General features: G+C 40.2%; 1 protein-coding gene across 5 annotated transcripts in view; it reads left to right on the plus strand.

The window, feature by feature from the left end:
• Window positions 1–25586, plus strand: part of GHR (growth hormone receptor) — a 280325-nt gene that overhangs the window by 89557 nt on the left and 165182 nt on the right. Inside the window, exon 1 of one of the 5 annotated variants that reach the window (XM_007195532.2) lies at window positions 13801–13988. The exons of the other annotated variants lie outside the window; for them this stretch is intronic. The gene's annotated coding sequence lies outside the window, so the exon portion shown is untranslated. Of the gene's footprint in view, window positions 1–13800; window positions 13989–25586 lie in introns of those variants that run through there. 5 annotated transcript variants of the gene reach the window in all.

Here is a 25586-nt window from a genome sequence, read left to right on the forward strand (position 1 = left end):
CCTTCTCTCTACTTGCCCATCAATAGACACTAGGAACATATATTTCCATCCTTTTCAGATTAAAGGATGGCATCTCTGATATAGGCTCCCTTTGGTCTCTACTGTGAAGCTGCAGTTGCTGAGACCAGTATCTTTCAGAATTTAGTCCGTATTTCTTATTCTAGCCTTTCTGGTCATCTGATGGGCTGGCTTCCAGGTATAATTTAGAATGTTGCTTTGGGGTTGTAAAGCTATTTATGCTATAGATCTTCTCTGAAACTTTTCCAACACATCTTAATAACTTTACAGTTTCTCTTGCTAATGATTTTTATCTGCCAGAGAGCCTGTCTAGTTAAAAATCAGATCACTGAAGACACCTCGGACACACGTTTTCCGTAATACTTAGGCTGATTTTGTTTTAAATTGTTTTTGCTTTGCTGGGAAAGCCTAAAGGATGAGGAAAACAAACTGACTTCTCTTTTTTAAAAGAAAAGATGTTATTTGGGTTGAGAGTTCTAGTTATATAAAATGTATTTCTCTAGTTCTTAACTGAATCAAAAATGAAGCAAACAGACAATTTGGGGAAATAGTTTGGGATGAACAGGCTTTGACATATTCATGGGTTCTCTCAGCTATTTAAAAATGATTTTGAAAGACTTATTTGCATTCTACAAATTAAAGATTTTAGCCCAAAGGAAAGACTAATGTCATGATTTTTTTCAGCTTGACTTTTAGGGTGTTATGCATTTATAAGCAGGAGTTTTTGAAGGGGGAACATAGATGGGACCTTTGTACAAAGTCAGTGGGCCAAAAGAAACACTCCATTGTTCCATAGTTTTGTGTTGCACATGGGAAAGCATCCCGAGCATTATGCCATTAAGGTGACCCAGATTACCAGATTTGTAAGAAAAGGCCAGTGGTCGGTTGAGCCACTTTGTGTGTAAAGGGTGATGCATGTTGACTGCCAGATTTCTTTCGACACAAGAAAAAAAACATTCACATATCAAAAAATAAATTTTTTTCTCATCCATTATGTAAGAACTTTATGCATGTTAGCACTTACCAGAAGAAATGGCACAGATACTTTCTGCTTTCAGCAGTTTGTTGAAATATCTTGATCAAAGGCATTTTCAACTTGAAGCTTGAAAGTGACAATGTAAATACAGATAAATTCAGTTTTAACAGATGGGTCTTTGCATCATCTTACCACTTTTTTTTTTTTTTTACTCTGGCAATGCTATTAGCTATGGAGATCAACAGAAAACTGCTAAAGGTAAAAACCTTTTTCTCTGATCTTGAAATGACAAGTTAAAAAGCACCCCTCCCTGCACCCCCCCACCCGCTGCAACTACTCCGAGCTCATCCTGAAGAAGAGAATGGTGTCTAAGCATCACTGTTCTCTGCTGCCAGGGTGGGTTGCCATTGTGGTTGCTGGTTGGACAAATGTCCTCACTCCTAAGGTTCTTTCTCCTGTTATAAGAAAGAGTATCAAACCCCAAAGATCATGCACCTTGTGGTGAAGTGGTTAGCTATGCTTCTATTCAGCCAAGCCTCATTAACTGGAGGAGAAAAAGAACATTTTATTAGGGCCTCTAATTTTCCAGGCATTATGCAAGATAATAGAGGAGACACAGATGAGGTCTTGCTTTTGAAGTCTTAGATCTCTTTCCCTTTGGGCACTGGGGAATGAGAAGGCAGAGCTGAAAAGCTCTGGATGATTTTAAAATTTATTTGGTTCTGTAAAGCAGATGATCACATTTGTCAGGCACCCTTTCCAATATTAAACAGTGTCAGTTTAACACCAAATATATTTAATAAGTCTCTACCGCCCTAAGGAAACTTCTAGTTTGATAAAGAAAAGACCGCTTACAGCTCACTGTCAGGCAGGCTGTGATAAACTGAGTAAGAGAGTGACAAAGAAAGTACAGTGGAGCTTCAGAGCACAGAAAGATCCCACCTGATTCAGTGACTGAGGAAAACTTTCTGAAGGAAGAGACAGGAAAGCTTGGTAAGTCGCATTACAAGGTGAAAAGAGCTGAAATACGGAGAGAAGGGAAAATAGAGGGCACTCCAGGTAGTACAGAATGTATCGATTAAAAGTTGGGGCATATCCACGTAGCAAATTGAATGAAGTTGAGCGTAGAGTGTAACTTGAAAGACAGACCAGGACCAGTTTGGATGGGGCCCTGATTGCCAGCTAAGGACTCAGAGCCCAAGCATGGGAAGTCATTAAAGAATACTAAACAAGAAAATGTTATGTTCAGAGATGGACTTTTGATTACTGGCAGCAAAGTGCATGATGGATTGGAGACAAGAGTCAGAAAACAGGGGGACCAATGAGGAGTATGTGGTGCTTAATGGTCTTTAAAATGAGCAGAGGCAGATCCATGCTGGGTTATGATCACGGCACAACCCCTTCAGGGAGTAGTGTCTTCCAAAGGGGTAGGATCTGTCTAGAACAAAAATTAAGTGGAACATCCAGTGGAGATTCATTGTCATGGCATTTAGTCAGGGTGGTCGAAATGTGGAATTAGGAGCAATATCTAATGATGTTACAGATCAGTCAGCAGATAGATACTGTAAGACGTATATCCAAATATATCCATCAGTACAAATCTCCCTTTACTTGTTCAAGTCCTGGCCATCTCATTATTCTCTGCAGCATTAAAGATTTCAGTGCTATGTGCCTCAACCAGCAGTAAAGGCAGCTTTGGCCCATTTCCCATTGTTCTACAACTACACAGAAGTCTGAGTCTGGAAGGTGAATCTGTCCGGCCCGTTTTGAGTTTGACAGCCTGCGTGAAAGTGGATGTTTCACACCACGCATGCCTGAAGCTTGCTGTCCAGACACAGCTTAACCCTTCGGTGGGTCACTTAGTTCCTGCTTGGCTGAGGCTTCAGCAGGTTTCAGATCTAGAAATATCCTACTTGCCTAAGGTGGGCTTTTGAAGTATATTTACTCTTGTCATCCCTTCCATCCCTAGGATATAAGATCTATGATTTCTTTTGCATCTATGATTTTTAAATATTCCATTATTAACTAGAAACGGAGACCAAATACATTCTCGGGACCAGAAGAAAAATGAACAAATGAAGGGACCCTTCATCTTTCCTAACTTTATTATGCCGGCCCCATCTTCTTCACCTGAAACAAGTTAAATGTAGAATTAGCACTAAAGAGAGTGTGTGAATTTGTTCTCTTTTGAACACTAGCTACAACCTACAACACAAATTAAAATTCTGATGGAAGAAGAAAAATTGTCACGTAGTTTTTCAGTTTTAGAAATATCTGACAAGCTGTGAGGCGTATGAGGAAGACTCAGACAGTCAAACGTTCAGGAATGAATGGGAGCACTTAACTCTGAAATTATTGTCATGAAAGAAAAAGTCCATGCTGTCTTACCAAATCATTCACATTGCCAATTTAGTTAAAAGGGCAAGATGAGCCATGGGTGGAACTCAGTGGCAACTAGGCGGTTCTCATTCATTGCCTACTCTGCCTTTTTGCTTTAAAGTGGGGATCACATAAGAACTCAAAGAATAACAATGTTTTTACATTTTCAAGGGAAAAAAAGTAATTGGAAGTAAACTCATAGGACTTTAACATTTTCTAGATACTGGTACAACTCAGTCGGGGCTCAGAAATGACTCCTAGCACCAAATGTTTTAATGTGCAAGACGTGCCGGTTTTGCATAAGCTGTGTCATATTCAGCAATGGATGGTTGGCACAAACCAAGTCACCTGTTCTCCTGGTTTTTTGCCTCTTTCAATAAGAACAGCTAAATAGAGTTTCTAGAGCTGCAGCTGAAGCTCCTCTGACCAACTTTTTGGAAACATGCTTGTTGAAGGGTATTACCCTAGGACATGCAGATAAAATATATAAGGGAAACACTTCTGCATCCATCGAAATACACATAGAAGCCTATTTGGGATAATTATATTATTTCTTAAAAGTAAAATCAAGGAAACTAATTAACGACTTTCTCAGGATATTCTCTGCAGTCACTGGAGGCATCGAGCGTGGTATTCTGGTGCATCTGCACTTAGGAGCAGAGATGACCACAGATGTATGAAGTTCACCCTGGACCACCACGTCCTGTACAGGGCTTCTGCCTGTGCTGTCCTCTTGTGGTTACTATATTATTATGATGATGTTTCTCAACCAACTGAATCACATAGTAGTATGTGAAATATTTTGATTCTTGTTCTAATGGGTATTCGCTAGCAGTTTTCCCAATGGTCCACTTGAGTGAAATGAACCAGCCCTTTCATAGCCATTAGTTGCAATTCAGGGAGACGAAACAGGACCCCCTGTCCAGCTTACCGAGGTCTTATCCTGTATGTGTGACTTCCAGGGAGAGAGATTGAGAACCATTTTATTAAACATTACGCCCCTAAATCAGATAGTTTTTCACTGGAGTACTGAAGCACTCAAATTAGCATCCTTCTTGAAGGCTAGTGAGGAATACAGCTTTCTGCGCTTTCATCAGCCTCTGCTGGCACCAGACCTCTCAGAAGCCTTGTGACAGGACCTGGCCTGTGCAGCATCACATGTGATTTGCTTTTCTTCTTGGAAGGTCCACACTGTGGCTTTTCTCTGGAATCCGGGAAGAAAATGTTTCTCAGCCTGGAGACTGGGATTGAGAAAGCTCCCCTTCCTCCTCATATAAGTCGGCTAAGGGGTAAGTGGGATGGATGTGAGGGTGACAGTCATGGATTCAGTGACTTGAACCGACCTGAGTAACCATTCCAGCCCTCCCCTCTCAGTGTTGTCACAGGGATGGATACCCTATGTGTGGAAAGTCATCAGAACCTCTCTCTAGCTTTCCATCTGTGTAATAGTTAATGAGCTTGTCACTTTTGACTCTGGGCAGGGATGTAGATTTGGGGCTCTCTGACTTACTTTGTTTTATATTGTTATTTTCTTAATGTACTAGGGATGCTACAATACATGCCCATGTACCTGTCACCCATCAAATGTAAACATTTTCCCCATACCTGCTTCAAACTGTTGTTTGTAAAGAAACAAGCTATCCAAGTAAATGTGAAGTCCCCAGTTTTACCTTCCCCAGTCTCACCCTGCTCTCTACCACTCCGCAGGACACAACTGTCATGTATTGGCAGTTGCACAATCCTGTTTTTTATACTTTTAAATTTTACTACACATATAAAACATGCTTATTACATACATGAGCCAAATTATTTGCATATTTTTCAAGTACATTTTTTTTTTACTTTAGGGGTGGAATGTGGTACTCTGGCAATTGCTACTTTTACTGCCAAACATTTTGTTTTCAGAACTTGTTATACTACCCTAGTTCGTTTGTTTAAATTGCTGTATATTACTTAATCTATGAAACTATCACTATTTATCCATTCCCACACTGATTGGAATTTGAATTGATTCAATTGTTTTACCAAAATAAGTAATACTGAAATAAATATCCCCTAGGACATTTCCCCTAGGACATATGTGATAGAGCTTTTCTGGAGTACATATCAGTGGGTTTGTCATGTCATAGGGTATGTGCATTTTTGTGTCTGAGATATTGCCAAATTGCTCTCCAAATTGCACAACCAATTTATACTAGTACCAGCAATATGTGAGAACCCTCACTTGCCCAGGTCCCTGCCAGCACTTGATTATTATCAGATTTAATTATTTGCTAGCTGATGGATGATGGATATGAATCTCACTGTTTTAATTTTCATGACTCATTATTTATGAAATTGAACATCATTTTTTACAGGGCCATTTGGATTTCCGCTTCTCTAACTTATCTATTTCTACTCTTTGTCCATTCGTTTGTCTGTTCTCGTTATTGATTTATAGAAACATGTGTATATGTGTGATCCTAATGCATATGTATCGTAGTATACGTTTATATTTTATAATATACATTCATATATATGTCACTAATCCTTTGTTATACATGTGGAAAATTTTGCCTCTCATCTGTTGATTGCATTGTAATTTTTTAACTTTTTATTTTATATTGGAGTATAGTTGATTAACAATGTTGTGTTAGTTTCAGGTGTACAGCAAAGTGATTCAGTTATACATATACATGTATGTATTCTTTTTCAAATTCTTTTCCCATTTAGATTGTTACATAATACTGAGCAAGGTTCCCTGTGCTATGCAGTAGGTCCTTGTTGGTTATCCTTTTTAAGTATACCAGTGTGTACATGTCAATCCCAAACTTGGCATCTTTTAGCACAAACAACTTTAATTTTTTGATGTAGTTAAATTTCTTTTATTCTGCTTTTTGTGCCTTGCTTAAGAAATCATTTTCTCCTCCATGGTTATATTTTATATTAACTCCTCCTATACTCTAAAGTGTTTTAATTTACTTCTGAAAGTTTTGTTTTAAAAATGTAGACTTTTAATTTATGTGAAGTTAATGAGTTAGTGTATGGTGTAAAGCATGAATCTTTTTTTCCCATATGAAAAACTAGTCCCAACAGCATTTACTGAAAAGCCCCATTCTTTCTCCATTGTTTTTACTGTCTTCTCTGTTGTATACTAAGATCCCATATATGCTTTGGACTTTTCTATATATGCTTTTCTCATATACACTTTTTTTTCTGTTGATCTCAACTTCCTTATCCTTACAAGATACCATGCCATGTAAATATTATGCCTTTATAATAAGCATTTTTATGTTGTACTTCATTATAGTGAGAGTACTTCCAAAATTTCACTTGAAGTATGCAACTAGGTATAGTTTTGGGGATGACCTATTTTTTTGTCAGATTAAGAGAACTGTTCTCTAAGTCTAGTTTATTAAGAGAATTTATTATAAATAAGTATAAATTATTAATAGTGGTCTTCTGCATGTTAGAGTAACCATTTGATTGCCTCTTTTAGATTATTAATGCTGAAGATCATATTGATCTTTCTGATAATATATTGACCTTTCTGATAATGAACTATCCTTGCATTTCTGGTCTAAATCTTACTTGAATTGTATGTATTACTATGTCTTTTTTGTTTTGTTTTGTTTTTTAAAGTCTTAAAACATATTTTGGTAGACTTGCTTTTTATGGGTATTGATTTAAATAATTACTTTTCAGAAATGTTTCTTTGAAAAGCTAAACGTGCAAAGGTTTGCCTTTCATTTTATTTCAAATATAGTCATTACCTAGGAAAAGGGATTCTCCATTTTCTGCCTATTGAGAATGAAAACATCCCCAGAACATAAGCCTAAAACATCTCCTTTTCCTATTTTTTAAACTCTGTGCAGACTGTCGCTTTTCTAAGAGTTGCGATCAGGCTCAGCTTCTCTCTCCCTTCCTCGGCTCTCTGGTGGGGTGTGACACCCCTCAGTCCTCCCTGGTGTGGGTCCCAGCACCACCCGCTGATTCTTAAGGCAGCAGAAGCTGCAATGACCACATCGTCAGTGCTCCCCACATGCCCATGTGTTCACATACCCCTCAGTCAGGCTGCTCACTCCCGCATCAAACACCATTAGTGTTCCCATTTCACATGCATCATCTATCCTTCTAACAAAGTAGAAAATCTAGTACATTTTAGTTGTCCTTTGAGATGTCTACTATCTCCCATATCTTTATTGCCTAAATTTATCTTCATCTTTTTTGATCAATAGGAAATGTGGTCAATATTGTTTTTACAAGCAATATTTAGTTGAATTAGCCATCAGGTTTTATCTTTTTTTTTCTCACCATTTATTTATTTATCTAATAAATCCTTAATGCATGCCCTCTATTGGCCTGCCATGGTTATAGGTACTTGGAGATACAGCAGTGAACAGATAGTCAAAGTCCCTGAACTCATATAGTTGATATTCTAGTAAGAGGAGAGAGAAAAAACGTTAACAACTAGCTATATAATAAAGACAAGTGCTATGGAGAAAAATAAGAGCGTAAGGGTTATTACTGATGTAGGTTATCAGGAAAGAGCTCACAGATGAAGTGATATTGAATGGATACTTGAAGGAAGTCTGGGAGGAAAGTACCCTATGCAGGGAAAACAGCATATGCTGCATGAGGGCATCAAGAAACATCAAAGAGTGTTGTTGGAGCAGAATGAGCAAAAAAAAATATGGTGGCCAATGGCGGCAGAGATAGTGGGTAAGAGTGGGGGTGAGGGATGAGGGAAATCCAACAAGACTTTCAGACCATTGTAAGCACTTTGGCATTTACTCTAAGTGAGACGGGATACCATCAGAGGGTCTTGAACAAAGAATTGATATGGTCTTGTTTTAGTGAGATCAAGATCTTGTGTTGGTGGCTTATGTATTTGGAGATAAGGAGATTCAAGACCAGAAGCATGTAGACCAATTAAGAAATTATTATCATAATCCAGATGAGAAATGTTGGTGGCTTGGATGAGGGAGATAAAGATGGGGATGGTAAGAAGTGATCCCATTCTGGATATAATTTGAAGGTATATCTAGGAGGATTAGTTGATGGATTGATCAGTGATATGAGTAAAAGGCCTGAGAATCTGGAAGGATGAGGGTGATACTGCTGAAATGACCAAGACTGCAGAATGAGCAGGTTAGGAGGGTAAAAACCAGAAGTTTGGTTATAGATTTATAAGTTTGAGATTCCTATCAAACATCCAAGGGTATTATTAGTCATTGGATATATGAGCCTGTAGTACAAGAAGAGATTTGAATTGAAGTTATATATTTGGAGAACATAATCATAGATGATATTAATGTCATAACGTTGAATGAGGTCACCTAGGGAGTAAGTGTAGATAGGGAAAAGAGGAGAGGAGAAGTAGGGAATATACTTAGGGGTATTCCAATGTTATATGGTTGAGAAAATGAAGAGGACACAGCAAAATAGATCAAGATAAAGAGCCCAGTAGGGTGGGAGAATCAGTGGAGAATGGTGTCCAAATATCAAACTAAGATAGTATTTCAAAGAGTAGGCCACTGTGTCATATGTTGTTAACAGGTCAAATGAGATGGTTAAGAAATAGCTACTAGATTTAGCAATATATAACAGAAGTCATTAGAGACCAGGACAAAAGATATTTAATAGGAGTGGTGGGGAGTGGAGTCTGATTTCAGTGGGTTTAAGAAAATAGACAAAAATGAATTGGAAATAAAAATATAATGCAATTCCTTCAAAAAGTTTTACTTTAAAGGGAAGCAGAGAAATGGGTCAATAGCTACAGTATAACTGGAGTAATTGGAAGAGGATCTTTTTTTTTAAAGAGACAAAAACTTCGGCATTTATTTAAGATTGTTGTCTTCTTGCAAAATAGCTCCTTCAGTAATTATTTAAATTAGAATCTTTAGATAGTAAACTCTCAGTTTTCGTACACCTCCTGCCCTGTCTCCGCCCACACAGAAGACTTAGGGAGAGCTTAGCTGGGTATCAAATTCTGAATAGATGGTTATTTCTCTACCACTTTAAAGATTTTAATTTGTGTCCTGGCATCTGTTGTTGCTGAGAGAAAATCTTCTACTTGTCCATTTGAGTTTCTTACTAGGTAATCTGCCTCTTATTTAAAGTAACTTTTAAAGATTTTTTCTTTGTCCTGATGCCCTAGAGTGGATTTACTTTTTATTTATACTACTCAATGATTACATTTGCTTTTAATCTGAAAACTCACTTCATTCTTTAATTTTATAAAATTATCCATAATAACCTTTTCCAAAACTTATTCTTTGCAGTTGAGTTAAATTCTCTTCTTCTGGAACTCCCATCATATGTATATTGGAGCTTCTCAATCTGCCCTTCTTGGCTTGTAATTGCTCTTTCACATTTTCCAGTACTACTGTCTTAATTTAAAAAAATAATAAACCTACCATTGAAGTATTTGACACAGAGGAGGAAGTACAAAGTGTAAACTTGCACATTGGCTGCACTTCTGGCCCTGGTTATTTTTTAAAGTTATTTTTAAGATTAATATACTGTATCATGCAGCTGGTTCAAAATCAAGGATTAAAAGCCTAAGCGTAGTCTGATATCAGCTTGGCAAAGTCAAGCTGATTGAAATATCGTGAACTCAATGGCTTATAAACAACAAAAGTTTATTTCTCACAGTTCTGGAGGCTGGGAAGTCCAAGATCAAGGCGCCGGCAGATTCAGCGTCTGGTGAGAGCCCACTTCCTGGTTCACAGACAGCTGTCTTTTTGCTGTGTCCTCACATGGCAGGAAGGTGGAGAAAGCTCTTTGGAACCATGAGGGCTCTGAGCTAATCACCTCAAGGCCCCCACCTCCATATACCATCACACTGGGGACTAGATTTCAACATATGAATTTAAGTGGAGGGAGACAAATGTTTAGTCCATAGCACCATTCCATTACATTCATTTAAACAAATTGACAAAGCTGGATTTGACCCACTAAATTGATCCCACAGCCTAATTATAGGTTAACACTCAGTTTGAAAAGCACTGGCACCTAATTAGGCATATGATGGAATATTAATTAATGCATCCATTAACATTTTATGTTCAGTTTTTTATTTTGGTTTTGCTTTGGGGTTGGGTGGGGATTATGCTTTTTCAGCCAGCAATGGAGAGGATGTTTCCATGTAACTCCATCTAACGGGGACTTACTATAATGATACCAGATCTCTGTTGCTGTGCCCAGCCATCCTCCTGTGTCTCTCTCTCAATACATCATGGATCCTTCATGGATTCTTCATGATGTCCCCAAACTCCCCCTCCTCTTACTTGTAACCTTTCCAAGCAGATAGAATCTGCCTGGGTCGGTCACCCAACATTTAATTTCAAGCACTTATTATTGGTCTGCCATTGGTATTGGGACTTCATTCTCAATCTAATCAGTTAATACTAGTTGACCCAGGTTGATTTCATTTGAATCAACAAAGAATTGCTAAAAGCTGCATTTCCTAGAACAAGTGGGAATCTAATTGGCGGATATTTGAGACGCTAATGTTAAATGCAAAAAGAAAAATAAAAAACAACTTTTTTGCATTGGGGCCTGTTTTCAACTTTTTTTTAAGAAAGTCTCTTAGAACAAGAGTGACAGAAAAGGAATCTAAAATTTGTTTTACATTATGTTAATACTTATCAAATTTCTACAAAACAAGTATTGTAGATTTATAATCAGAAAAAATCATCAAAATTGGCTCTGGGGAAAATGATCATTTTGCAAACCAGCATCATGTACTAGTCTCTATTTAGCTCATGCTCTAGGTATAAATATCTAAATATGAAGTCTCTATGAATAAAATTCTGTTTGAAGCAGAAAGCCCCCTGTTTGTCCTACTAACACCATTTCAGAATACATTGCTCAGTATACAGCTTGGTTTGGGAGGGCTGGGTACAAAAACCTAGAAAGATCCTTTCCCTAAGGCCCTACACTTCCCTACTCTTTGTGTAACCATTATTTATTGCCTGTTTTTATTTATTCAATAAATCCCCTAATAACTTGAGGTTTGGAAATTTGGTTTGGGATAGGATTGGACAGAGTATCACCTGTTTTCTTGAATAGACCAAAATATCATTTGTCTGTTGAGGATGGTCATTTCTGTGGGCCCTAATAATTCCCTAAATAAAACTACTCACAATTTCTAAAGTTCTAAATACTTTGGGTTCTAGCACACTAGGATTCATAACTCTCTTAGAAAAGGAAGGAGTATCTCTTAAGGCCCATAAAGAAAATCCAGATCAAAATGTCATGTGCTCGGGTAAATTTTCTTTCTGTTTAGGTATTGAGGATAAAATTTCAGCTTATGTTTTTACACGTCTTGTGCGATTACTCTTTCCCACTTCTTTTCAGTTGAGCCTGAAAAATTCGGTGAAACAAAATTTTTCTTTCAAGAATAAGCTAGAAAGATCTGGGCTGCCTGGTCAAAAAACCACTGACTAGTTGGTCCTTTACCAGTGTTTAAACAAGCTCATTATCTGAGATCCAACTTCATAGTGAGTTCCAGAAAGGTTCCACAGATTTAGATGCTCTCATCCATGTGTTTGGTGATCCAGACCGTCAAGCCAGTGGGAGTGGAGAAGGGGAGGCGAAAGGGATACACGTTTTCCTGAAAGATGCTTATGCCGCTTCTCGCGTCCTGGTGGCTGCAAGGTGGGCTGTGAAGTGTCATCTTTCACTGGATTCTATTACTACCTGAAAGTGCGGAGAGTGAATACTGGGGGACAACTAGTAACTATTAGTTCATATTATGGGTTGTGGTATTGATCCTATGAACAAGGCAAGTCATTTGAATGTTTTATTCAGAGGGATGCCATGATCATATTTGTTTCAAAATGTAATTTTTGTGTGAAAAATGGATTGGAGGAAGCCCAAGTGACTGTTAAGAGGCCATTCCTAAGGTGTAAGTGAGAGATCATGGCTAGGACTTGGCAGTAGCAGTAGAGAAGATAAAGGGAGTGGAATGAAGTCAAAAGATACCGAAGGGGTAAGGCTGACGGATGAAATGGGGGCAGAAGAGGTAGAGGAGCTCTCCAGGTAACTCCTAGATTTCTGGTTTGTGTTGCAGACTCTAGAGGAAAACAAGGTTTGGGGATGAGATATCTATGGACCCCTGAGTTTAGCTTTGGAAACATCTGTCAGAGAGGCAGTATCTACACATCCAAAATAAACCACCAACTCACAGTCAGTGAGAGTCTCAAATCTAGTCATTGTTAACTCCTCTATTCGAATGAACGTTCCCCTGTGAGGGTTCTTTATGTTAAAGGGCTTTGTATGTATCGCATGTCACAGAATGGTTCATTGCACACAAACATAGGAAAGCCAGCCAGGCAGAGGGAATCTTTTAGGCCTTGCTAATTCCTACTGTGGTCATCAATCATGAACAGTCTTCTTTTGTGGGAAGCATGGACAGGACTGTTGGTCACACAGGAATAATAGTCACGTAGCCTTGTGTGTGTACCGCAGCTCAGCCCACACTCAGTGATGGGAATCATTGCGATTGTTCTAACCCGTGAGAAGCTACAAGAAATCTGGTGAAGCTGCAGAGCTAGAGAGCAGTGTTTCTGTTTCTTGGGTTGCTCGTGTATGCAATTTACTAGATGGTTAGTGTTTTGAGCTTTTTAGTTGGTTTGGGGTATTTTTTTCTTAGACCTACTTCTCTCTACTACAAGGTAACTAGAAAGAAACAAACCCCACATAATCTAAGTGCTGTGTCCTCCTGCCCGATCTAACAAAATATCCTACAATGAATGTGTAGATGGTGCTAACAGTTTTCTAGTCAACTACTTTGTGCCACTGATACTATGATTAAACATTTAAAGTTAAGTATGTTAAGATTTCCAATGGGCACTAATGTTTTAAAATTCAATCACTTATCCTTCATTTAACAAATATTCAACATTCTACACTCTGGGCACTTGGGATACTTCAGTAAGAGACCAGTAAACACGATGATGGGCACCTCTGCCCTCCTGGAGCTTCCCTTCTTGAACTCCTTAGTCGTGGGATTAGATTCAGATAACCCTGCCACTTTTTTCAGCCCTTCCAGTTCATAGCCTTTGTCAGTTTCTAACGTGTGGCCTTCTCAGCTGGCCTGGCTGGCTCCGTCGTGATGGGTCTCATGAGACTCCAGCCCAGGCCTGGCCTTCACTTCAGTTGGCAGAGCCCAGAAAAGCACTGGGCAAAGGTCAGGGGATTCGTTATGTGAGGCAATGGGCTGTGTGCTTTAATCTGCTCTTCTGGTACCAGGGTGTGTGTGTGTGTGTGTGTGTGTGTGTGCATGTGTGTGCGTGTGTGTGTGTGTGTGTGAGAGAGAGAGAGAGAGATTGGGAGGGAGGGAGGAAGAGGGAGAAAATGTAATTGATTTGGGGAGGATTTTGCGAAGGTTTATATGGGAAAGCAGCAAGACCAAGAATCTAACGTGCCAAGCGGTAACCAAGAAGCATTTACCGTATTCCTCCTTCACCCCCCACCCTCTCCGCCAATTTTAACCAAATTAGTATAGTGTGGTCTGCTTGCATACATGACTGAATGAAAAAGGAAATTTAAAAGTTCTTGCCATAAAGCCTGGAGGAAACCATACGAAAATCCAGCCTCTATTTCAGGAATATCTGCCGGACTGGTGGTTAGTATTTCCCTTCTTGTTCACTTTGATTAAAAGGCTGAGAGTCAGGTTTCTCTCTCTCTCTTTTTTTTTTTTTTTAACCTTGCTTGTGCGCTTTTTAGATGTAAAGCTCCAACTTGGCTTAGCTGGTTGCTTTCCTTCTCCTCCCACCTCATTCTTCCCTCTTCTGGCTTCATTTCTCCCTGCTCCCTCCTTGCTCTCCTCCTCCACTCTTCTCCCTCTACTCTGAGCGAAACTTCTTTCTCTTGTCCTGCAGCTTATAAAATACTCTGATTAGGCAAAGCCTCAGACTGCCTTCCTCCCTGTCTGATCACCATTAAGATATAATTTGGGTCTTTGAAGTCCATTTTCTGCGCATATAAGAATCTGGTACATTTTGAGAAAGTCGACAGAGATGATAATTTGCACTCAGGAGACATTTCAGGGTTTTAATTTTGGCCTATGTTTTACATTTCAACAGTCAGCTTATAGTTTAGAAGAGTATCGTAAAGAAGAAGTGACACCACAATTGCATGTTTGTTTTGCATTTTATTCCAGGTTTTCTAAAGTCTTGGGGATTGTCAGCACATTGAAGAAAAGGAAAATAAGACTATGTCTTTTTGTATTTTTAGCCGTATATCTTGGCTGGTTTACTCCAATGTTTCAGGTTCCTTCCTGCATACCCAATGAAAGCTATCCCATGGTGCCTGATGTGATGGGAAACATCACTTATTCTATGTCGTTAAAAAGCATTCAGCTGAACTTTCAACAGAAGGACGTGTTCTACCCTCTTAAAACATCGATTTTAAGGTCAAGGGATCTCTGTTTGTTTCTGCAACAATTCATTTCAAGCTGAGCGTGTTAGGTACTGCGAGGTAGTAGGGGATACAGAGATGACCCTCAAGGGAGAGATAAGAAAGTAGTGGGCATCTCACGATGCTATGATAGAGGTTTGGCAAGGAGAGAGGAGGGGCACCTAACTTCCCCCGGTAGGGAGTGGAGGTCATTGCTCGAAATACATTTAAGTTGAAGTGACCTTGAGCTGAGTCTTCGGGAATGAGTGGCAGAGATGGATGAAGTGGGAAGAGGACAGGAGGCAGAGGGGCTGAAGGTGTGAACAGCCTGGAACCTTCCGAGAAGATTCCTCCATGGACAGAGGAAAGGGGGAGGTTTGGGGAGATGGTGGAAGATGGGCATGGAAAGGTGAAGGAGGCCAGATCAGACCACACAGGGCTGGAGGCACCTTGTTAAGGGTTTGTCACTTATACTGGACAGTTTGAAACAGAAGCTGCCGAGCTGCAGTTGAAGGAGATCACTGTGGTGTCAGTGTGGAGAATAGATTTTTGCAAGGTTCTAACCAGGATTATTCTCGGAAATTTAGGCTCAGCTTGGTCCAGACTTGAGGGCTGGTTGTGAGTAAATTCCGTTTCTGGGTTATTCTAGGGCTTCTTGTCCTACTTCAAAGAAGGTGGCCAGGGGAGCTCAGCTCCTGTGGAGCTGGGGAAGGCCAGGAGAGCCCGGCTCACCTCATGTCCGCACTTGTTAGGATTTGTTTGTACTGAATGTCTAACGATAAATGACATTAGATGTGACAGCACGTGTGAGCCTGAGGGTAAGTTGGCTTTTTGCTCCTTGACAATAGAGTGACAGGTTGAAGACGATGGGGAGTACTGAGAAACCAACTGGACTGGGGACGGGAGGCCTGGATGCAGCTCCCAGCTCGGCTGTAACCAGCAGTGGGATCTTGTACACGTCACTTCATCCCTCTAGGCTTTGCTTACCTCATCTGTAAAGTGAGACCTTTATGGTAACATGGTCATTAGGGCCCCATCCAGCCGCCGGGCTCTCTGATTGTGATTCTGTCTCTCCAGTGGTCCCCCCGACCCCCAACCTCAGGCTTCCAGACATTCTGATTAATAGAGAAACTAGGAAAGCCATTTATTTAAACTAAGTTTCACTTTAAAGAATATAATCTAGCGAGCATGGGAAGTAATTTCCAAAGGAAAAAAATTGTGATTCGTGTTTGTCCTATGCAGATGGTAAAAGGGAAGCAGAAAGTCACCTGCACACAACTTCCTTCTTTTTCTCTTGACTTTTTCTGCTTGCCTGTCCTTCAAAAGTGGAGAGGAGGTTGGCTGGGGATTCTGAGGGGGCTGAGGGTAAGACACGGACGGGGAAGGCTGACCTATGGGAACCTGAGTTCTCCCGCCTTCCAGAGGAGCAGTGCAGCCTTTATTTGGCATGAGCAGCCATTCAGGTAGATCCTCGGCAGAATTTTGAGTAACTGTGACCTTCTTTGCCTTTGTGCAAATCTCTTGCACCTGTATCCAGCGCTCTCGGTTATATAGGCCCATCCCTAACCTCTAAATTATCCTCCGCTCTCTTTTACCCAAACTAACTTCTCCCAAAGCTGAATGATGATATGGATATTCTTGAGGTGGGGAAAGAACTTCTAATGCCTCTGACCTACCTACACCCACCAACATTCCCTCCCACCCCCTGTCAAACACACACACACACACACACACACACACACACACACACACACAGTGCACATATCTCTTCACTCATCAAATCCTGCAAGGCATTTTGGTGGGAGTGGGCGCAGAGTGATAAACAGATGAGGAAGGTCTGTGTCTTGCCCTGAGGAAACCTACAGCAGCACAGGCACTGAGGACTCATTTATTCCACATACAGGGGTTCGTCACCTTGTGACTTCCATGTCAGGGCACATTTTATAGTAGAGGAATGAACAGGTCAGTCTCAGGGGAGTGTAGAAGTCTTCATGGAGGTACTGATATTGGAGCATGCTTTTGAAGAGCAGATAAACTGGGGATTTGTCCGGCAGCAGCCTTGAAGGTAAAGGAATAGAGGCCATAAAGGAGGCTGTTTTAAGTCTAGAGAAGTGTGGTGAGCATTGGGGGAGGAGGAGATACAGTCCAGAGAGAATTCTGAGGTTGAATCACCCCCTCATGGTGACAAGTGACACATGATGGGGTTGGAGTAACAGGTAGCTGGGGAGCCCTAATCTCATTAAACATGTTAGAAAATGTATGAGATGAAGCTGTGTGTTCATGAGGTGGGGACTGGGGGCAGGTAGGAGATGTGAGTTCATTCAGTTTAGACAGGAATGATTTTAGACGCTTGTGGGCGTCCAGGTGACTATCTCCCTGTGTCTGAGGCACCTGCCCTCTGGTTCTTTAACATTTACATGATGCTCTGAGTAAACTGCCACCTTGGGGATTCCCTGTAGCTTTTCTTCCCCATTTGGAAGTAAAGTTTTGACTGGTAACATGATCACAAGTGATTGAAAGTGGAAAAATTCATTTGAATCACTTTTCAGTTTGATGGGAAGATGAATGTTTTATTACTGTTCTCCAAGATGTGAAATAACTGATTTCTCTCAAGCAGAATGCAATGAAAACCATTTTAGTGTCTGTTCCTTTGACTTCTGGATAGGTGGACAATCTTCTTGAATCAATAGCAGTTCAGGGTTTGGCTCAGCCTGCTTTTTCCAACCCTTTTCCACCAGCCAACTGATTTAGGAGAAACACGGCCAGGTCATTGAGTTACAGGTTCCAGAGTTATGCTGTGGTGGTCCCTTAGGGTGGTAAACATAAGGCTCCTGGGAATTGAACATTTAATTCAGGAGGACTGAAAACAAGCTCTCCTGAGCCAAGATGTTAGATTTACAGGGAAATGTAAAGATAGCCTGTCCTTCTCCCTTCCACACGACCTTTTCCTCCATAAATACATGCTCCTTGTCCTTATCTTCTCCTGACCCTAGTCTTTCATAGATTTTGACCTTGATTTTGATTGACCTTCACATTGACACATTGTCTGTTTTTAATTTCCTGTCTGACCTGAGGTTAAGATGAGAAGCAAGGCCAGCAAACTGATTTAGACAGGATCTCTCAGGCTTTCTCACTTTCCCTGGGGTCAACTTGTGTCCAGATTTATGTGTTCGAAAATAAATTGCATCAACTGACCCAGAGGTGATTAGACTCTAGGGGCTCAATTTACACTCGCCAACCTCGTGAGATGGGCCAATATACCAGAATGCCAATACATTTGTTTATTCTCCATTTCAGCTGTGAAGCAGTTTCATTTCAGCTGGTTATTGTATTAGTTTTCCAGAAAGAGAGAGAGCCCAGAAAACAAGAAAAGAATCAGAAGGTCACGTGGCAATTGTAGAGTCGCAATGGAGGGAACTGTGTGGCCCTCAAGGGAGAGCGTCAGCAGGCTCTGAAAGATTATTGTACCTGTCTCTGTATTGGGACATTCTCATTGGTCCCAAGTAATTGGATGAGACAAAGCCATAAATTATTTTTTTCAGCATTCTTCATCAAACATTAATTGATTAGACTAGATTATCTCTAAAGTCCCTTCTGCCTCCAAATTTCTGTGCTCTGCTAAAAATCCCCTCTCCTTATGGCTATGTTTCAGTCATGGCTGGATAGCTGTCTTCCTGATTGATGTTTAAGACGTCAACCTCAGGCTCTATAACAGGCTTTTAAAGACTGTATTCATTTTCTATTGCTTCTAAAACAAATTACCTTAAATTTAGAGGCTTATAAAAACCCATTTATTAGCTCACAGTTCTGTAAGTGAGAAGTCTGGACACAGGCTGGTGTAACTGGATTCTCTGCTCAGATTTCACAAGGCTGAAATCAAACTGTCATTAGGGCTGCATTACCCTCAGGAGGTCCTGGGAATGAATTTGCTTCCAAGTTCATTCAGGTTGTTGACCAAATTCAGTTCCTTGTTGTTGTAGGACTGTCATCCCCATTTCCTTGCTAATTGTCAGCTGGGAGCCCATTTTTGCCCCTGGAGTCTGCCTGCACTGCATCTCATGCTTCCTATATGGCCCCTCCAGCAACAGCAGGATAAGTCCCTCTCAAGTTTCTAACATCTCTGACTTCCCCTTCTGCACATCTCACTGACTAACTTCCTCTCCTGCTTTTACAGACTAATGTGATTACATTTAATCACACAGACAATACAGAATAATCTCCCTATTTTAAAGTCAGTTGATTAGTAACCTTAATTACATCTGTGAAGTCCCGCCAGAGCACTACCTAGGTTAATGTTTGAATAACCAGAGAAGATAATCTTGGGCGGTGGGGGGGGGGGGACCTCTTTAGCATTCTGCCTATCCAGTCTCATCAGCAACATTTTGAAATGATGTCTTGTCTTTATTGGAGTGATCATATCTGTGGATGACTGGTTTCATCTATTTACACATATTCTTTTTTTTTTTTTTTTAAAGGAATTCCTTTATTTTTATTATTTATTTATTTTTGGCTGTGTTGGGTCTTCGTTTCTGTGCGAGGGCTTTCTCTAGCTGTGGCGAGCGGGGACCACTCTTCATCGCGGTGCGCGGGCCTCTCACTATCGCGGCCTCTCTTGTTGCGGAGCACAGGCTCCAGACGCGCAGGCTCAGTAATTGTGGCTCACGGGCCTAGTTGCTCCGTGGCATGTGGGATCTTCCCAGACCAGGGCTCGAACCTGTGTCCCCTGCATTGACAGGCAGATTCTCAACCACAGCGCCACCAGGGAAGCCCCACATATTCTTTTTATTTGCAATTTCATAGGATAATATTTTCTGATCCTACCTTCCTATTTCAGCATTTCAACCCCTTGGCTTAGAAGGTTCTGTGTTACAAAAAATACATTTATTGGTTGGCTAAATGGGGGAGAATGATGTTTTTCTCTCCCCCTCACCCAGCTGAGGCTGCTTGGGGCAGATGGGCTCTATTTTCACAGATTTCAAAATCATAGCAAATTTGATTTGCATTAGGTCAGTGATTCTCAGTTTACCTGTGGTAATGCCAGGGCATTTGTTTGTAAGGTCTAATACACAACCAAGGCTGAGAACTATTGATACACTCCCAACATACTATTTTGGAAATAAAGAGTCTGAGGGTGAGAAATGATTCACTTCAAGTCCCATACCTAGTGACAGATCTGGTGCTAGGTTTATGGTTTAATTATTTGTAGAGTTCAGTGCTCAGTAATTATATGCAAAATGAGCGTTAAGGTCTGGAACTCCCTGCTTCTCGCTTCAGTAGCAAAATTCTTTCTAGGACTTTAAGAAACTATTAGACCTTGCAAAATAAGTTTAAAGGTCTCTTCTCAGCGGTTTGGTCTGCTCATGAGCAATAATAAACACAGATACATTCTGCACTAGCCAGGAGCTGGGTGCATGGACCTCCCCAATCTCAGTGTCTCAGAGCTGCACCATCCAATGGGGTAGCTACTCACTGCCCATGGCTCTTGAGCACTTTAAATGTGGCTGGTACCAGTTGTGATGTGCTGTGAGTGTGAAATACACACCAGATTCAAAGACTCATTATGAAAAAAAAGTGTATGAAATACTTCAATACTTTTCATATTTACTGCATGATGAAGTGATGATATTTTGTATATATTGGGTTAAATAGGGTATATAATTAAAATTTATTTCTTAGTATGGTTACTAGGAAATTTAAAATTACACATACGACTGGCATCTGTGGCTGGCATTATATTTCGGTGAGACATTTCTCTTCCTGAGAACATGTTCTATTCAAGCAGTTAACAGTGAATGGTCCACGCCAAGCTATTACACCTTCTGTGATCTTGAAGAGTGAAGTGGTGTATCGTAAACTTCCTGGCGATGAGACGTGACATTGATCTGCCCCGTGTTTGCCATCTATCTGGCAGCCAGTCAGTCTGGCCAAATAGACTTCTTTCTATTTATAATATAGGCTCAAAGGAGGCGGGGGGATGCCCCCATGTCATGGAAAGGGCACACTTCATACCTCTTAAGTAATGTACCCAAAAGTAGACCATGTGCTCTTGGAGGCTCTAAGACAGAGAGATGAATGTCCCTTAAACAATTCTGCCCCTAAAGAAACTGCAATGTCAGCAGTTATGAATTATCACCGTCCTTGACAGGCCCAAAGTACTGGAAGTACTGTGGTGCCTACCCTTGTCCATAATGCAAATCCAGATTTTCCTCTCTCTCTTTTTCTTGTTCTCTGTAGTTTGGCCTGCCTCACTGGTACTCTACTTGTGTGTTTAGTTGACCTGGTTTAGCATTTTCAAAGAAGCATGGGAAGGCAGAGGCAAAGACAGGCAGGCCTTGGAGACGGTTCCAATCCCGACCCAGAAGTATTCCGTCTCAGCTTGCGGGATCCCCTTAACTTCTCAAAGCTCCTCTAAACTTTCATTTCCTCAATTTTAAAATGAGGGTCTCTTGCAAGGAACGAATGAAGTAATAAGGCACTCAGCACACTTATTCCTTGGCAGATTTTGGAGGGGACATCTACTCTGTGTGGCCCAGGGCTAGTTGCTGGGGATAAAAGAGTGAGTGACACACAGCTACTGCCCCCAGTTTGCTCACAGCTAGAGGAGGAGAAAGACAGGGAGCCTAGCAGCAGCAGGACGGGAGAAGTCCTCTGTCCCTGGCGGCTGTTCATTACGTTGCACTGCGCGGGGTTTGGCATATCACAAAAGTCTGGTATGGTGTGTAGGTGAGGGGACAGACCCACAGTCATGAAGTGACTGCCCGAGTCGCCACATCAGGTGATGCTGGGCTGTGTCCAGGGCACAGGATTGCTGACTCCTTCTCTAGCAATGCTTTTCCCAGGAGAGCACATTGCCTCACTCTTGGTTTCCCAACTTGTTTACCCTAAAAGAACAACTTCACCACTTTGGACTTGATAAAAGGAAAAAAAGAGTTTCTTCCAACTTTTGCTCTCTATATAATCTGGGCATGTGAGTGACTCCTTCAGTACTTGGAGTTATTGTAGTAATCATTGTCAGGTTATAATCTCATCAAGATACTGAATGTTTTTGTTACCTGAAAACTTCCTTCTGTGAGATCTTCAATAGCTCATCTATTTCCTGTTAGATCAGGTAAAACAAAGCCTATACTTCCATCTGAGCGTCTTGGAAGAAACTCCAACATCTTCAACTTTGTTTAAGGTACATTCTCCGTGTTCTATGTGATCTATCACAGTAATAAAATATTAGATCATAAAAAAAAAAGCCACTTGTGGAAAGAGAGATAGCAGAAATCCAGTAAGAGGTTTGCTTTTTCAAATTCTATTTTGGAAAACCATGACTTGGTAGGTGCAATGCTGTAAGATATAAAAAGGAACAGAACATATTGTTCAAATAAGCACCCACCTATGCAATTGATTTTCTCTTCCATGTAAGAGTTACACCTGCATCATGCATCAGTGAATGCACCAGGTAAATCAGGCTGGGTGAGTTTGGTCTAGCTTTGTGGCGAGGTAAGTGCCACTGGGTCCTACTGATTTCAAACAGAATGCCCCATGCACCAAGAAAGGCCCACTCCCAACAGAATGCCCATGCACATACCAAGGTAGGAGAAGCACCAAGCATTTGGTGTTGAAATGGCCCTTATTCTTTCACTCCCTGGAAAGGAAGAGGTGGAGACCCAGGCTCCTATAACCCAGCTGCCTTCTCTGTGTTCTCACAGGAAGAGTCCTGGCTTCAAACCAAGCCTCTTATTGTTGGAATTCATCTACCCAATTGTCAGCTCTAGAAATCCATGACTCACAAAACAAATGATCTGGACCCAGTAGCAGCAGCGTATAATTTTCTTACAGTAGATGAGATAGTGATTAGGGGAAAAGTCAGCCTCTGGATTATTCCCCCACACTTAGGCCTCCATGTAGAAGGTGTGCAATTTGCCTGTACACCTAAGCAGAAGTGATCAGCATTCCTGCCTTATCCTGGGAGATGTACACGTTACATTATGATGAGCCTTCCCCTCCCCTGGGCTCTCATGTGATGTAAGTGCTTGATTGAAGAGTGGAGCTCACGTATTGTGGCTGATTGCTTTACCATGTCCCTAGACTTCCTTTCCAGGACATACAATGAGGGCCCCATTCCCAATCCCATGGAAACCTAAAACGGTCTATTTAATCACTAGTATCAGAAAGTGTAATAAATAGCTAGTATTGATATATGCAGAGGGCAGGCCAAGTGCTTTGAATCAACACCTCATTCAATTGCCTCCTGATTTTCTCATGAAAAGAGGAATAATATTATCGTCTCCATATTAGAGATGAGTAACCTGAGGTTTGGTAAAGCCAGGATTTGAACCTGATCCACAACTTGTGCCCTGAACCCCTAAGCTCACCCTCTCTATAGGTGAAGAGCAAGGATAACATCTGAGGTAGAGTCTGATGGTAATTTCTACAGACCTGGGAAAGTATCTGTCAATGATTATTAACTAAATCTGACCATCTGACAGTGGAACAGATGGCATCAAATGAAATCAAGTGTCCAGGGTTCACTCAGTAGCACTGTCTCCTACCTCTTGTGTCAATGTCAGCAGATTGTTTAATCTTTGTACCTGTTACCTCACCTGGAGCCTAGAGAATATCATTTACTTCCCCAGCTGGTGGTGTGCTGGGTCCAGCTCATACTGGCTTGTGAATCCACATTCAGTGATGTCAGTGATCCAGTGAATCCGTGTTAAGTGACTTGGTAGCTTAGAATCAGCCTTGGTGGAGGTATTTATACCACAGAGATTGGCAAATGCTACAAATCATGGCCCTTTTAAAATTATTATTCCAGAGAGACAATTGTTTAATATTAGTACACCACTGGCTGTGACTCAAAGAGAGATACAATGTGAATTGTCACATTCTAAAGGTAAACAAAGGCACACTGCATACCCTAAAAAAAACTTCTATAAATATAATCTTACCTAAGTCTTCCATGAATCTTTTATCCCCATCATTCTGCATTTGGGAAGACATCTGAAAACATAACCATAATGATTTTATATGTCACTACAAATATACAGTTTTATTTTGTGTATTGTTTTTGTTACGAAAACAAATATGCTCCTGTAACAGTCTAATGTTTCTGAATGCAGATACAAACATATAAGCCATAAAGTGTATATATAAATGTTGTCAAATAGAAATATAAAATATAATACCACGTATGTAATTTAAAATTCTCTACTAGTCACATTTAAAAAAAAAGAAATGGGGGATATTAGTTTTTAATATTTTATTCAACAATCCGAATTACAATTTTAACGTATAGTCAACATAAACGTTATTGAAATATTTTGCATCCTTTTTTGTACCAAGCCTTCAAAATCCATGTATATTTTATACTTAACAGCACATCTCAACTTAGATCCTAACTTTGCATCAGAAATACTTGATCTGTGCTTAGATTTTACAAAATGTACAGCTGAAAAAGGTTTACATACCCAATCTGTTCTTAATATACTTAATTAAATGTTTAATTGAAATATTTAATTAAAATTAAGTAAAATTTAGCTTATTTAATTCCTCAGTTGCACTAGCCACACTTCAAGTACTCAATAGCTATAGGTGACTGGTTGTAGCTGAACTGGTCAGCACAGGTGACCATATATGCTCTATTTTTTGTTTTTTTATAAAAATGGAGACGTATTATATATACCATTCCCCAATTTTTTTTTTCCCCCTCATACCATACACATTTAAACTACTTTCCCATCCTATATTCCCCACTGGATCCCTGCAAGGAGAGAAATCTCAGCGAGAGTAATGGTATCAATAATGTCTGTGAATTTCTTCTCCCTCACTGATGGAAGGAGATAAATTGACCTAAGGCATTTTGTGTCTGACCCATTTTCAAATGGCCACCACCAAAAAGTGGATAATAACATGAACTCCAGATGCAAACTGTTCAAATAAATGCCTGAAGCTAATTAGAATGGATCATTTCAAATACCCTTTTGGATGAGCTTCTTCCTTTTTCAGTGCTGAGTTCTTAGAAAAGCTTCACCAGGAAATCAATGAGATTCAGTTTTGCAATATTTCATTAGTAATCAACACTAGCATTAGAAAGTACACATTTATTAGGTTATCTACCTGGAGTCTTGGTTTTGCAATATAAACAACTCTGTTTCTGTTGGGATTATTTAAAATCAGCTCTCGCTTTTTCCATAGCAGAATCACTGGATCAGTAAAACAGACACTTGAGAAAACTTCTTATTTCTGATCAATTCAGCTGCCATTTTGATATTCTTCGTTACTTGGCCATAACAGAACTACAAGCTCCTAAATCTATTATTTTACTCCTCCCACTTATTAAAATGCTAACATCATACTTCTAAGGATGCTTTTGACCATTTTCCTTTTAAGTACTTGATACAGATCAGAGAATCAGAGGGTGTAGGTAGTTTTGGGTAGTGGTTCGTTTTGTCTCTGACAAATTGCTAACCAGATATGATCACATTTTTTCCTATATGGCTTCATATACTTTTTAATGTTACTTTTAATAAAGATGACGTGGGGATTCTTCACAAAATAGTCTTGTCTTCACATTAAATTTGACTGCTACTCATCATTTCTGTGTAGATATCTCTGAAATCCAGTAGTGATTTCTCTCTCAATGGTTTTGATTGCTTTTATATTCTCCAGGGTGCCCTGTACAATGCTAGCAGCCACTAGTAGTTCAACAAATGCTTGCTAATTTTAAATTAAAGAGAATGGAACCAATGGCTTTCTTTGCCTGGAGTTGGTTTCAACATGTTGGGAAAAAATAGTGTATTTAATCTCCATCTCTTCTCATGTGTTTATGGACTATTTT

Source organism: Balaenoptera acutorostrata, chromosome 2, assembly GCF_949987535.1.
Source record: "Balaenoptera acutorostrata chromosome 2, mBalAcu1.1, whole genome shotgun sequence".
Taxonomy (NCBI): domain Eukaryota; kingdom Metazoa; phylum Chordata; class Mammalia; order Artiodactyla; family Balaenopteridae; genus Balaenoptera; species Balaenoptera acutorostrata.